Source organism: Lepidochelys olivacea (assembly GCF_965140295.1).
Source record: "Lepidochelys olivacea isolate rLepOli2 genome assembly, chromosome: 3".
NCBI lineage: Eukaryota > Metazoa > Chordata > Testudines > Cheloniidae > Lepidochelys > Lepidochelys olivacea.
This window is the reverse complement of record NC_140413.1, coordinates 21,715,345-21,728,897: the sequence shown is the minus strand read 5'-3', so window position 1 is coordinate 21,728,897 and position 13,553 is coordinate 21,715,345. Positions and strand designations below refer to the sequence as shown.

The following is a 13,553-nucleotide window of genomic DNA, read 5'->3' as shown; positions in this document are numbered from 1 at the left end:
GCAAACTGCTCCACAATATATCTTCAGGCTCCCCCACTACTTAACACAACACTCAGTGATTTCAGCTCTTAGGTGAATTCAGCTTGTAGTAGGGGAGCCCCAGTGCTGGTGCACTGTCAGCCCAAAGTCAGCTCAGCAGCCTATAACTAGACTTCTAATGAAATCAAAATTAGCTCTGATATTCCACAGTGGAGAGAGGAGGAAGTGCAATCAGCATGTAAGGCCCTCACCAAGGGGCCCATGCCACCAAGTACTACTACTTGTCCCCAGCCTCTCTCCATTCACACAGTTTTGGAACCCATGACCCTTGCCTAGCGAGTGCTACTTAGTTGATGGTGAATCCCTCCATCATAACAAAAGGCCACGTACAGTTCCAAGCACAGTTCCCATAATCAGGGTAATAACAATTTATTCTTCCTGCCCCAATAACAGAGACACTGGGGATCCCACAGCAGCCAAAGTGACCATTTGGGCAGCTATGGTCTCATTCTAGGCGTGGTGGGTGTGCCTATGCAAATGAGATCGGCCCCTGAAGTTCTTTTCCACAACTTGCCACACCTCACCACCAGATGTCAGGGTGGAGCTCATCCTGACACTGCTTACACAAGGGAGGTGGAGAACAGGTGCCCATAATAATGCTCTGGGTTCACCCTAAGAGGAAGCACCTGACCTATTTCAAGGAATTATATTCACCTTTGCAGCCTCTTGGAGTGAGAACAAAGGTATTTGGGTCCTGATTCTGCAGAGTGCTGAATACCTCCTAGCATCCCATCAGATCATGGGAGCTTAGGGAGTTCAGAACCTTGCCATACCAAGCCACTGGTGATTGATGGTACTAAGCACTGCAGAGATGCCGGCTGAATGAGCCCAACCTCAATCCATGTGATCTGTGAGAGTAGATATGGAAGGAGGAGTCCAGCATTATTCAACATACAAAGTTCACACTAAGGGCTCCATTTGCCACCTGTTGAAGTCCATGGGAGTCTTTCCAATGACCTTAGTGCAGCTAGACCTGGTCCTTAATGTACACCTTGCATAAGACAGCATTCCAGTGCTCCCTAGGAAATAATCACCAATTACAGAATGTCTTGGCTCTATCATTTTTCTTTTTAATGAAGAATGAATTTAATGAAAGCCCCTCTATTTTAAACAAGTATTAAAGTTGCAAAGAGAGAGACTGAAAATCAGCAATTGCCAAAGTTAAGACTGCCCTTGTGCTTATGTTTTATTGTCGAGTCTTTGATTACAAGATCAGAAGCTGCCTCTTTTCCAAAGGACCCTGCCTGATTCAGGGCATGTGTTAGACATTTTGCAGTGAATGTGGCAGGGATATTTAGGGATTGAGAGATCAGGGGACTAAACATGCTAAAAGTCAGGTACATGCTCAGGTGCTTTTCTGAGGTGAGCCTGGGTGCTCAGTACCATGTAGGACTGAGCCCGGATTAATAAGCAAACTCATTAGGAAAAAAGCAGGCAATTTAATTTGAATGCTGAATGGGCTTTTTGGATTAAGGGATGTAGTTATGTCGCTATTCTTTTGATCAGAAGGGAATTATTACAAGAAGTTTTTGTCCTTCCCAAATAGTCTAAAAGGATATCCTTGTCTCAGAACAGAATCAAGCCATATTCCAGATGTTGCAAGAGGATGTTTATTAAATGACCTAGGGACTACAGACAGACTAGACCAAGACAACTATTTAACTACATTCAGTCATTAACTCTTGGATGCCAGAAGTTTGACTAGCCAAAATCATCTTGCAGATGCAAAATGTTCAGGCTAACATGGGAGCTTCAGGGCTGTTGATTTATTCGTTTTTAAAAAGATAATATTCTGGAGGGGGACAAGGTTTATAAATAAAAATTGTTTGAATGTCACAGAAGTGAAATAAATCTCTCCGGGGGGCACGGGTGGGGAGGAAGTGTCTTCCCCAGTTTGTGCAACCTAGTGAATTATATGGCCAAATAAAAATATATTCTCAAAAGATTGTTGCCATAGTTCAGAATGAAAGGGGGTGACTTATCACTCCAACGTAACAACCTTTACGAAGAGGAAACAAGAAGGGATTGTTGTTTTCTTATGCTCTATTTTTCCAGTAGCAATTTCTTCAGCTATAATGCCTGAGATTTATAAGTTTATAGAAATATTTTCATTGGCTCAAAATCCATCTGAAAGCTGCAGGCACAATAAAAAAAACCACCTTCCTCAGCCCAGCTTGTGTCCCTTGAAACTTCCCCATCTAACACAAATAAGGTCCTCACCACTCAAATTCAGTAAAATACATTCTCAACACACTAAGATCACCGCCCCCAAACACAATCCTGCTGGAAAGGCCATGGCTTATCTAAGCATTGGTGCATGCCGTTAAAGTCAATGTACCAGTGTCAAGGACCCTTTGCTGAAAGCACGCTTTGACAGTCAACAGCTGTTTAAGCTTTGTCAACCCACAGGCTACAGCTGGCTACAACTGTCACTGTCTTAAGCTCATCGAAACCTGCAGCAAACTGTTCATTTCTTTCCATCTTGGCATAAAAAGACTCCAAAGGAGAAGTAAGCAACTAAGAGATCCAGCACCATCATTAGCAAAGGTAAGATTCCCCTTTACTAACGTGCATAGGATTCCAGAGACTAGTGTTAACTTTAGAGTTATCAGTGACCTGCCCTTGACTCTTGCAGTAATTCAGATGCATGTATTGTCCACACAAAAACTATGTTAAAAGGGCATTATTAAAGTTGCAAAGTCAAACCCTCAAAAGTTAGGAAATGCCAGAATTAAGCTTCCATTCCAGGCTCTGTACAGTAATAAGCACAGACTCTTTTGCCTTTTCCTCCCAAGCGTGACCCCTTCTGCCCCATTCCCTTCAACCTGTCCCTGTCCTATCTCTTACCCATCCTTGATTCCTGGTCCCAGTCCCATTCTCCTTACCAGCCAGTCCCAGGTTCCCCTGGTCTGGATCTTCATCCAATCTGTTTTCTTCCCCTACCCTGGCCTCCAATCACGCCCCCACCCTTTGTACTCCAGGACAGATATGGTCACTTACTATGTGTAGGTAGAGTGCACAGCTGGGCTCTGATCTTGCTTGGGGCCTGTAGGTGCTACTGTAATACAAATAAATAATAGTAATAATAAACAAAAATATCACTTGGTATATATATGCACACAAATACACACACACACCCCCTGCACCCAAAGAGAACCCTTGAGTAGTTCCCCGTGCTGTTCTGGTCTTAAAGTGTTAACAGCTCTCTGTATCCTGGACATGGGTTTATTCAAAGCCAAACTGGGAGGAATTTATAGTCAGGATGCTTGGAAATTGTGTGCTTTTGAAAAGAAATAACAAATGAAAAAAATACATACTGACAAAAATGCTTGTCATATGGGAAAACACAAAGAACAAGATTTATTTGGAAGAACTGCCTTTCTGAGCCCTCTTTAAATTAATCTGAAAAACACTTCCCTAAATCAGTTAACCATTTGTATCATTTACCTAATGTTTTATAGCCTCCCTTATAAAACCGCAGGCAGCTGGAATTCCACTGCATTTGCAAACTTGTCCAAAGATTCACCTGATCATGCAGTCATTCCTGCCCAAGCTTTTAAGTCACCTATAAGGAACCAATTTCACATTCAAGTCAAATAGTGGGGAAGGGATTGTTATTTCACTGGAGGCCAAGTTATCTAGACTGTTTGTGCAGCATCAGTTAAAGGTCCCACAGCAAACAAGCAAGTTTGTTTGGAATCTTGTCCATGCTGACCCAAGTTATTTTCAATATTCTCCCAAGAGAAAGCACTAAGCATTACAATTGGTTGACACTAGTTAACACTCCTGCTTAGTGCATCCCAGAAAGGAGATATCGCACACATTCATATATCATCTGGCCCTAGGTATGAAAATAATTCAGGTCCCTGTTGCAAACAGTGTCCTGCTGTTGCCATGCTTTGGTAAAGCTGCTACTTTAAGATTAAAATGTGTAGCTAATCTCTTCCAATTACTGCATTAATAATGCTCTTATTAGAAATCACTGGAGCTGGCTGGATAGTTGAATTATGCTTGCTGTGACCCAGGGGGATCAGAAGTTCCAATAAGAAGTAGCAGTGCTGGGAGAGTGGTGTTATGCTGCTATTTAATCTCAAGAAAAGCCTTTTTTTCCATATCAAAGGCAGCAAAGACATGACAAATTTTACCAAAATGTTGCCATTTTATCATGGCATTCTGAAATCTGGAAAACATGACACAAAGCCCTGCCCTGTAATCCTACCATCAAAGTGGGCAAAAGCCAAGCACAGGACGGGAGCTGGGACACAACAAAAATAGCTGCCCAGTGGGCATATCTGGTTTCCCCTTTCATCCGAGGTGTTGATTTGCTCAGCTAGAGTGGCTCTCAAACTCTGGCCTCATGTGATACCCTTGTTGCTCCCTTTGTAGATACTATGGTGGCTTAACAGTGGTTCTGGGAATTGAAACAGCTTTAAAAAGTCAACTTTTACCTCAGTTTATTACTTAGAATCAAATGACAATACTGCTGTTATTCCTTAAGTAGAAGGAAAGACTGCAACAGCTGGGTGAAACCTGTAGGAACTGAGTAAATATGCAGGAAGGAATAGCTTCTCAGCTGGTGTGAGTAAGAACCGCTCTGTTGACTTCAGTGGACCTATGCTCAGTCACCTGATTCTGACCCCTGTATGACTGAGGTGAAAAGTTTTTCCTGTTCTCAACGGTCTACACCACAAGGAACCAGCCAGCTAAGCTCTTGGTGTGGTGTGCAGTCTTGAGCAAGGTAAAAGACACTGTTGGTGCCACCAGAACTGCCCTCAAGTGATTCCAGTCATAGCTAGAAAACGTCGGCGTTAGCTCTTAGGATTTGTGGAAAGCCTTGGACTGACCACTCTGGGCAGTGACAGTTCAAGCTACATGCCACGACTCACCAATGTATTTCAACACTGTTCCAGCAGACGCAGCTCTGGTGGCGTGAGGGAAGTTTGGTTTCCAGGCCTGGTTAGTGAATGGCTGCTTCGCTGTAACCATTCACTAGCAACTGAAGTTTGGGAGTTTAGGTTCTATCATTTCCTTATGGGGTTTTCTGTTTGTTGCACACACTTAAAACTGTGTAAACCCAGACATCACGGTTTTGAGGAGCTTATAAAGCTTCTACTTGGGCTGGCCAGCCTCAGAAAAAGATTGTAATCTCCACAGGCTTCTAAATGAATGATAAATATTTGGAAATGGAATTGAAGAAGCTGTGTGAGATACAACAAAGCTGCTAATCCAGAGCCTGCCAGTTGTCAAGAAAGATTTTGTTTCCTTATGAGGTTAAAGGAAAATCTTTTATTTAATGAAAAACAACCCTGAACATTTACAAGCTTCTTAATAGCATCTGACCAAGTCTGTAATTAATTCCCTTCTGGACCCTGAAAGAAGTGCAAAATGAAAGGGTCACTGACATGACCTTGGAGATGTGGTTAATCTGGCAAAACACCCCTTGATGCATACGTCAGGCCATAAAAGATTATTTTCCCTGCCAGGGCCTTTCAGCCTTGAGATAGCAGCCTAGAGCAAATTCAAATAGGTGCATCATGCTTTTCATCAGATTAGCTGCACTTTAGTTAGGAAAGAAACGCAATGAAGTGGTTGAACAAATATCTTTCAATCCATGTGGTCTCTGAAACCCAAGCATCCATTTCAAAAGGGTAACACAGCAAGGCTGTCTGTGTTTACATGTGCACGCTCTCTCTCTCTCTATATATATATATCTCCATACCTATGTATCTGGGGAAGGTCAGAGGGAAATGAGATATTGCCAGGCTGCCTTCACCAGCTTATTTTCCTCTAAAGCAAAAGTAAACAAAAGCTCCACGATGGGTTTATTCTGTAGATTTTAAAAAGATACGGAGAAGTAAAGCCGCAAGCTAATCTCAACCAGTTTGTGTGTGCACTGGTAACTATTAACAAGGCAAAAAGAATCCTATTGATCATACCTTGATATCCAAAAAAGAATCTGAGGAACAGTTAGCCAAAGACTCAAAAAGTAATAGCAATTTTATTTTAAGTACATCAGAAGTAGGAAGCCTGCTAAACAACCAATGGGGTCACTAGACGATCGAGATGCTAAAGGAGCACTCAAGGACGATAAGGCCATTGCGGAGAAACTAAATGAATTCTTTGTATCGGTCTTCACGGTTGAGGATGTGAGGGAGATTCCCAAATCTGAGCCATTCTTTTTAGGTGACAGATCTGAGGAACTGTCCCAGATTGAGGTATCATTAGAGGAGGTTTTGGAACAAATTGATCAACTAAATAGTAATAAGTCAGCAGGACCAGATGCTATTCACCCAAGAGTTCTGAAGGAACTCAAATGTGAAATTGCAGAACGACTAACTGTAGTCTGTAACCTATCGTTTAAATCAGCTTCTGTATCAGATGACTGGAGGATAGCTAATGTGACTCCAATTTTTAAAAAAACGCTCCGGAGGTGATCCTGGCAATTGCAGGCCCATAAGCCTGACTTCAGTACCGGGCAAACTGGTTGAAACTATAATAAAGAACAATATTGTCAGACATATAGATGAACATAATTTGTTGAGGAAGAGTCAACATGGTTTTAGTGAAGGGAAATCATGCCTCACCAATCTACTAGAATTTTCTGAGGGGGTCAACAAGCATGTGGACCAAGGGGATCCAGTGGATATAGTGTAGTTAGATTTTCAGAAAGCCTTTCACAAGGTCCCTCACCAAAGGCTCTTATGCAAAGTAAGCAGCCACGGGATAAGAAGGAAGGTGCTCTCATGGATTGGTAACTGGTTAAAAGATAGGAAACAAATGGTAGGTATAAATGGTCAGTTTTCAGAATGGAGAGAGGTAAATAGCAGTGTCCCCTAGGGGTCTGTACTGGGACCATCCTATTCAACATATTCATAAATGATCTGGAAAAAGGAGTAAACAGTGAGGTGGCAAAATTTGCAGATGGTACAAAATTACTAAAGATAGTTAAGACCCAGGCAGACTGCAAAGAGCTACAAAAGGATCTCTCAAAACTGGGTGACAGGGCAACAAAATGGCAGATGAAATTTAATGTTGGTAAATGCAAAGTAATGCACATTGGAAAGCATAATCCCAACTATAAATATAAAATGATGGGGTCTAAATTAGCTGTTACCACTCAAGAAAGAGATCTTGGAGTCACTGTGGATAGTTCTATGAAAACATCCACTCAATGTGCAGTGGCAGTCAAAAAAGCAAACAGAATGCTGGGAATGATTAAGAAAGGGATAGATAATAGGACAGAAAATATCATGTTGCCTCTATATAAATCCATGGTACACCCACATCCTGAATACTGTGTGCAGATGTGGTCGCCCCCTCTCAAAAAAGATATATTGGAATTGGAAAAGGTTCAGAAAAGGGCAACAGAAATGATGAGGGGTATGGAACGGCTTCCATATGGGGACAGATGAATAAGACTGGGACTTTTCAGCTTGGAAAAGTTTGTCAAGGGGAGATATGATTGAGGTCTATAAAATCATGACTGCTGTAGAGAAAGTAGATAAGTAAGTGTTGTTTACAACTTCTCATAACACAAGAACTATGGGTCACCAAATGAAATTAATAGGCAGCAGGTTTAAAACAAACAAAAGGAAGTATTTCTTTACACAACACACAGTCAACCTGTGGAACTCCTTGCCAGAGGATGTTGTGAAGGCCAACACCATAACAGGTGTTCAAAAAAGAACTAGATAAGTTCATGGAGGATAGGTCCACCAATGGCTATTAGCCAGGATGGGCAGGGATGGTGTCCCTAGCCTCTGTTTGCCAGAAGTTGGGAATGGGCAACAGGGGTGGACCACTTGATGATTACCTGTTCTATTCATTCCCTCTGAGGCACCTGGCATTGGCAACTGTAGGAAGACAGGATACTGGGCTAGATGGACCTTTGGTCTAACCCAGTATGGCCGTTCTTATGTTCTTATGTGTATACGAAATTATATTCCTCACTAGCATGCCACCTATGTGCACTGCCAAAAAAACTCTACACTGTTGGCTTATGTTAATAGCTGGCTCTAAACTAAATCAGCTACAGAACTGCTTTGTAGAAAGATGTTTACAATATTCCCCTGGAATCATTGTCTTTACTGAATTAGAAATGGAGCCAAGATGAATTTTTCCCTTACACTATAATCAAACTAAACAGTTGATGCATTAAGTAATGCTTTGTTAAGAGGCACCTTTATCACCCTTCACCTCTTCTCAAGCACAGCACACAGAGCTATGGACCTGATCCAAAGCCCAATGAAGTGAATGCAAGTCTTCCTATTGACTTCAGTGGACTTTGTATCAGGCCCTAGGTGGGATATTTTGTCTTCAACCAGCAGCTGTTCCTTTCTTCCATAAACTGTTAATGTCACATCAATGAAACATCCCGGCTCCTCCAACATAAAGTGCAGCCCGGGAGCTTACTTTTAAGCTTAGGTTTCATTCTTCTTGATTAACCACAGGAATATTCAAAAATCACTTCCATTAACCTTGGGAAATGGAAGAAAATTAATTCAAGGCCTCATTTTCAAGCTTTAGGGGCAATCCTTTATTCTTAATAAACCTGGTTTATTTTAGAGTCTCATGGTCTTCAACTATTTTGTGGATATTTATCCCAGGAGTAGATTGTAGGATTTCAGCCCACACCCAAAGAGTTGGGCTGGATTCCACAAGCGGACTGGATTCTAAGCCTGTATATGTAACTCAATCAAAGACTGAGTCTGTCTGTAAGCACAGTCTGAATGAGATCTCCCCTGACATCTAGTGATGAGCTGTGAAAAAAGACTTCAGGAGCTGATCTTCTTTGCACTGGGACACCCGCCCTGCCTAGGTGCTCAGTATGATGGGATTGCTTGCCCAAATGATCACTTTTGGTTGGCGTTGGATCCCAAGTCTCCTTGTTATTGGGTAAGGAGTAATAAAAGGTTGTTATCCTCATTGTGTGAATCAAGGGCAGCAGGATTGTGCTTGGAATATCCTGATTAAAGGGCTCACCCTCAACTAAATTGCACTCGCTAGGCAGGGGACATGAGTTCCAAAGTCGAGTGAGTTAAGAGAGGATGGGGCTAGACACTTGTATGTGGTGGTGTGGGCACTACTTAAGGGTCTTAGACGCTATTTGACCCTACCTCTCTCCACTGTGTAGTTAAAAAAAGCTAATTTAGATTCAATTGAGAGTCTTGTTACACACAGTAGAGCTGAAATTGCCGATACCTAGGTCTGAGCATTGGACCTGCTTTGGGACAGTATCACTGATGCAAGAGACTGCCTGGTATGCACCAGCAGTGAGGCTCCCCCACTAACAGCTGAAATCACTGAGAGCTGGGTTAAGTGGGGGGACCTGAAGACAACCAGTGGATTCATTATTGGCTGGCAGAGAGGCATGGTGATTGGCCAGCAGGGCAGCTGGTGGAGGGAGCTGAACATCAATTGGCTGGCAGGGTGGCCAGCGAAGAGGAGCAGCGAGAGTGTGCCTGGACAGCAGAGGGAGTAAGGTGCCTTCTTACCCCCCCCCCACTCACATCGTGGGTGGGAGGTGAACTCTGCAAATGCACCTCTGAACTCTGGGTCTGCACTGACCAAGGACAGCAACTGTGAGTGGGGTGCAGAGAAGGGACGGGAATGTTAAAGGGACTTTTGGTTGCTGGACTTAAGAACCTGAAGGAAAAGCAGACTTCCCAACTTATGCAGGGGTGACTCTTTTGCTCACGGTTTATGTTTATGAACCCTGTTTGCAGCGTTTTCCCAAATTAATGTCAGGTTACTTCCCTCCTTTTATTAAAAGTTTCTTTGCTACACTCAGACTCTGTGCTTGCAAGTGGGGAAGTATTGCCTCTCAGTTATGTAATTGCCCCAGGTCACCGGATGGGGGCTCGAGCCGGTTTTGTGTTGTATTGTTGAAAAGGAACCCCTAGATACTGAACTGGACCCTTCTTGCTGCCAACTCTGACTGGCAGAAGGGTTACATGTCTCCTACACTTCAAGTGATCCCAAGGCTCTTCTTGCCTCATCCAGTGAGAAGAGCTTAATAATCATAGTGAGAGTTTAACATAAGGTGACACTAACAATACAGCGCTGATTTTGCTATCATATTCATACTGAGTAGTACTTTAGCCCGTATGTTGGTTCCTCTGATCTCATAAACAGAGCAAGAGATTTCTCAATAGGTGTATAGGTGGAAGATTTGGCCCACAGTAAGACCTACCTGTATATTTTTTTAGAAAAATAATTATTATGGTAGAAGCAAGTGGGAAATCTTGCTGAATTCACAGGATGTTTGCCACTGTAATTGGCATAGAAGATGGGGAGTTGTGACAAGTATGTTCAGTTTGCCTGAGATTTAAATGCCACCTGATAGATTTATCCAAGTTCATTTTTACTGCTTGTGTTTTGGGAATAAGCTTTCACTCCAGAACTTGGCAGGATTGGCCTACTTAACCTGGGAATCAAAGCCTGTCGCTGCATGTTGGTCAGACAGGTTCACGGTACAAAACAACAGCTTAGAGACATGTTTGGAAGGTGGGGAGAGGGGAGAAAAATATATCTGCAAAGGCCCATTTAAAATGGGCAATGTGTCAATAAATTCCAAATCCCGGGGGAAGGGAATTAGTTGGTGCACAGAGATTATTGTGATTTTGCACCTATAAATATAGCAAGCTAGATTTTCAACAGCTCCACGTTTGCACTTGATGAGACCGTGGGAAGATGGCACTAGGCCACATTTTCACTTCCCTGATCCTTAGCTGGTTAATTACTGGGTAAGTTATAATGGTTTCAGAATGATCTTAAACTCGCTGGAATGCATCGGTAAACCACTGGTGAGTCTCTCTCTGTGCTTGATCCACCAAGGATGTGGATTTAACCGTACTCCCAACCAGTGCTTAAATTGTCATATAGCATTTTCCGGCGCCCCCCACAACCTCCCTATTCGGGGCTCTGGGCTTCAGCTGTGGGGGGGAGGGGGTCTCAGGGCTTTAGCTCTGCAGGGTGCTCTGAGGCTCAGGGCTTCAGTTCCATGGGACATGCTGGGGTGTATGGCTTCAGCCCCATGGATTTAATAATATTTACCAGAGCTCTGCTCTGGACAGCTCTGGCTGAATTTAAACCTGCCCCCACTTAAAGAACTTTCACTCATGCTATAGCAGTGTCTGCTTTTATCTATGGAGGTCACCAGTTTGATCCTCTTTGTGTTGGCCAAGATATTGGCCATCCCATGTCTTTTTAGGAGTTTTCACCAGTGTAACTAAATTGTTTCCACATGGAACTGTCCCTAACATTTAGCCTAGTGGTTAGGGTACTCCTCTTGGATGTGGGAGACGCACCTGAGAAGGGAAATTTGAGCAGGGATTGTCAGTGATGCTGGAACAATTTTTATAGTGGGGGTGCTGAGGGCAGAAACCAACTATTTGGGTTGTTCTTACTATTTCAAGCAAAGGGGTGCGTCAGCCCCCCTAGTTCCAGCACCTATGGGGATTGGTACCTCTCTAGTGACTGCCCAAGCAACTGAGCTCTCAGATAGTCTGATGTGGGCTTCCCTCAGTCTCTCATGTTGAAGCTGTTTCACTGTGGATTAGTAATAAAAGTATCGTTGCGTGAGAGAGAAAGAAACAGGGCAAAAGCATGAGTGAATTTCTGTTGCCTGGTGGTTACAGCACACACACAGGATCCGGGCCCACCCCCCAACTTCAGTGACTAATGATTTAGCCATAATGGAACAGTTTCAACAGGAAAGCGTGAGGGAAATCCACATAAGAATTGCCCAGTGGTTATGGCATTCACCTGAGAGATGGCAGATCCCTGGTTGTAACATAGACTCCTAAGGGCCTTCTGCGCCAACAAATTAAAAATTTGGTGCCAAAAATTAAAGAATCCACGCACAATATTTTAAAATTCTGCAAATTTTATCAAATAAATGTGGAGGCTCCAGCATGGCATTGGGGAGCACAGGCCACTGGCTGCACAGAGGTGGGAAATCACTGAGCAGCACCCCCACCCCCCAGGGGCACAGACTCAGCAGTGAGGCTGCATCCAATCCTGACATAGTACAAGGACTGGGCCTGCCCCAGAAACACCCCAGGGCCCTGCCCCTCTGTGTCAGGTGTGAGCTGAGAGGGTTCTGTGTGGGGCAATCTGGATGCAGCAGCTCAGTGGGGGATCCAGATGAGGGGGGGGTCTGGATGCACAGGCCTTGTTGGGGGGTTCTGGGTGCAACAGCAATGGGACTCTGCAGGGGGGTCCAGGTGAAGGTGGTTGGGGCTCAGCAGGGGGGTCTGGGTGTGGGGGTTCAGTGGGGGGTCCAGATGCTGGAGGAGTGGGGCTCAGTGGGGTGGGGAACCAGGTGCAGGTGGTTATGGCTCAGTGAGGTGGGGCTCATTGGGGGTTCCAAGTGTGTGTGGGGGGGTGAGACTCAGCGGGAGGGTCTGGGTATGAGGGGGTCTGGATGCACGGGGTTGAGAGGATGGTGGAACAGCTCCTTGTACACAGATCCCTCCCCCTGCAGATGAGGAGTGATGGTGCAGGAAGCAGGGCTTCCTGCAGCTGGGGGAGAAATCTGGAGGTGGGTCTGACCCTGCCCCAGATGCCATGCAGCGGAAGAGGAAGTCCCGTTCTCCCCAGCCCAGCTGGGACTAGCAGCTGAGCCCAGCACAGGGTAGGAGCCACCAGCCGGGTCTTCCCCAGTCCCACTCCCTGTCCCACAGTGATTTACCTCTGACAGCTGCCCTGGGCACCCAAAACATACTGCTGAGGAGCATCTCATGACTGCTCTTGTAGCTTCTGTTTGCTTCCCCGTCAAAGTCATTTTTCTGCAGGGAAGCAAAGAAATCTGCGAAGGACATCAATTCTGTACATATGCAGTGGCACAGAATTCCCCCAGGAGTAAACATACTGGTGCAATCCAAACCAGAGAGGGCTATGCACCCCTTCCCTGTAACCTGGGGTCCCTTGCAATGACTTACTGCTCTAGCCTCCCACCTGGACTGCTCACAACCAGTCACCAGCATGCCGATCACTCCCAGCTGTGTTTATGTAAGTACAGCCTGCCAGTCACATCCTGGCTTTCACTGGAATTGGTTATGCTGCAGGGTGTCCCCAACACACTCCCAGATTTCCCCCCAGAAATGTATGTCCTGTGCTACCCAGCCCCCTGCTGGACAGTCTAAATATATTAAGCCCATTTTTCCTTTAAGGGAATAATATACCTTAGCCTGCTACCCCAAATAGAGTTACCCTGACACTTTAACTTAAACACACTGGTTAATGAAACAAGTTTATTAACTACAAAGAGATTTTCAGTGAGTACAAATAATGAGGCAATAAAGTCAGAAATGGTTACAAGAAAAATAAAGATGAAACACTTTGTAGTGTCTAACTTAACAAGCTATATTAGATTCAAAGCAAAATTTCTCACCAGAGGCTTCCAACATTACTGACCAAACTCTTCCAGTCAGAATCCATAGCTTGAGTCCCCTCTTGAAAAACATTTCCACTGGAGAACCAGGAGACAGTCTGTGGAAGGATGTTCCCGC

The 13,553-nt window shown here is 44.3% G+C and overlaps 1 long non-coding RNA gene across 2 annotated transcripts in view; it reads left to right on the top strand.

Moving 5' to 3' along the window:
- The first annotated feature begins 2,337 nt into the window (after positions 1-2,337).
- The window catches only part of LOC311518705, a 60,480-nt gene continuing 49,264 nt past the window's right edge, over positions 2,338-13,553 (top strand). For both annotated transcript variants that reach the window (XR_014711084.1, XR_014711085.1), the window contains exon 1: positions 2,338-2,586. This is a non-coding gene — a long non-coding RNA (uncharacterized lncRNA). The remainder of the gene's footprint in view (positions 2,587-13,553) is intronic.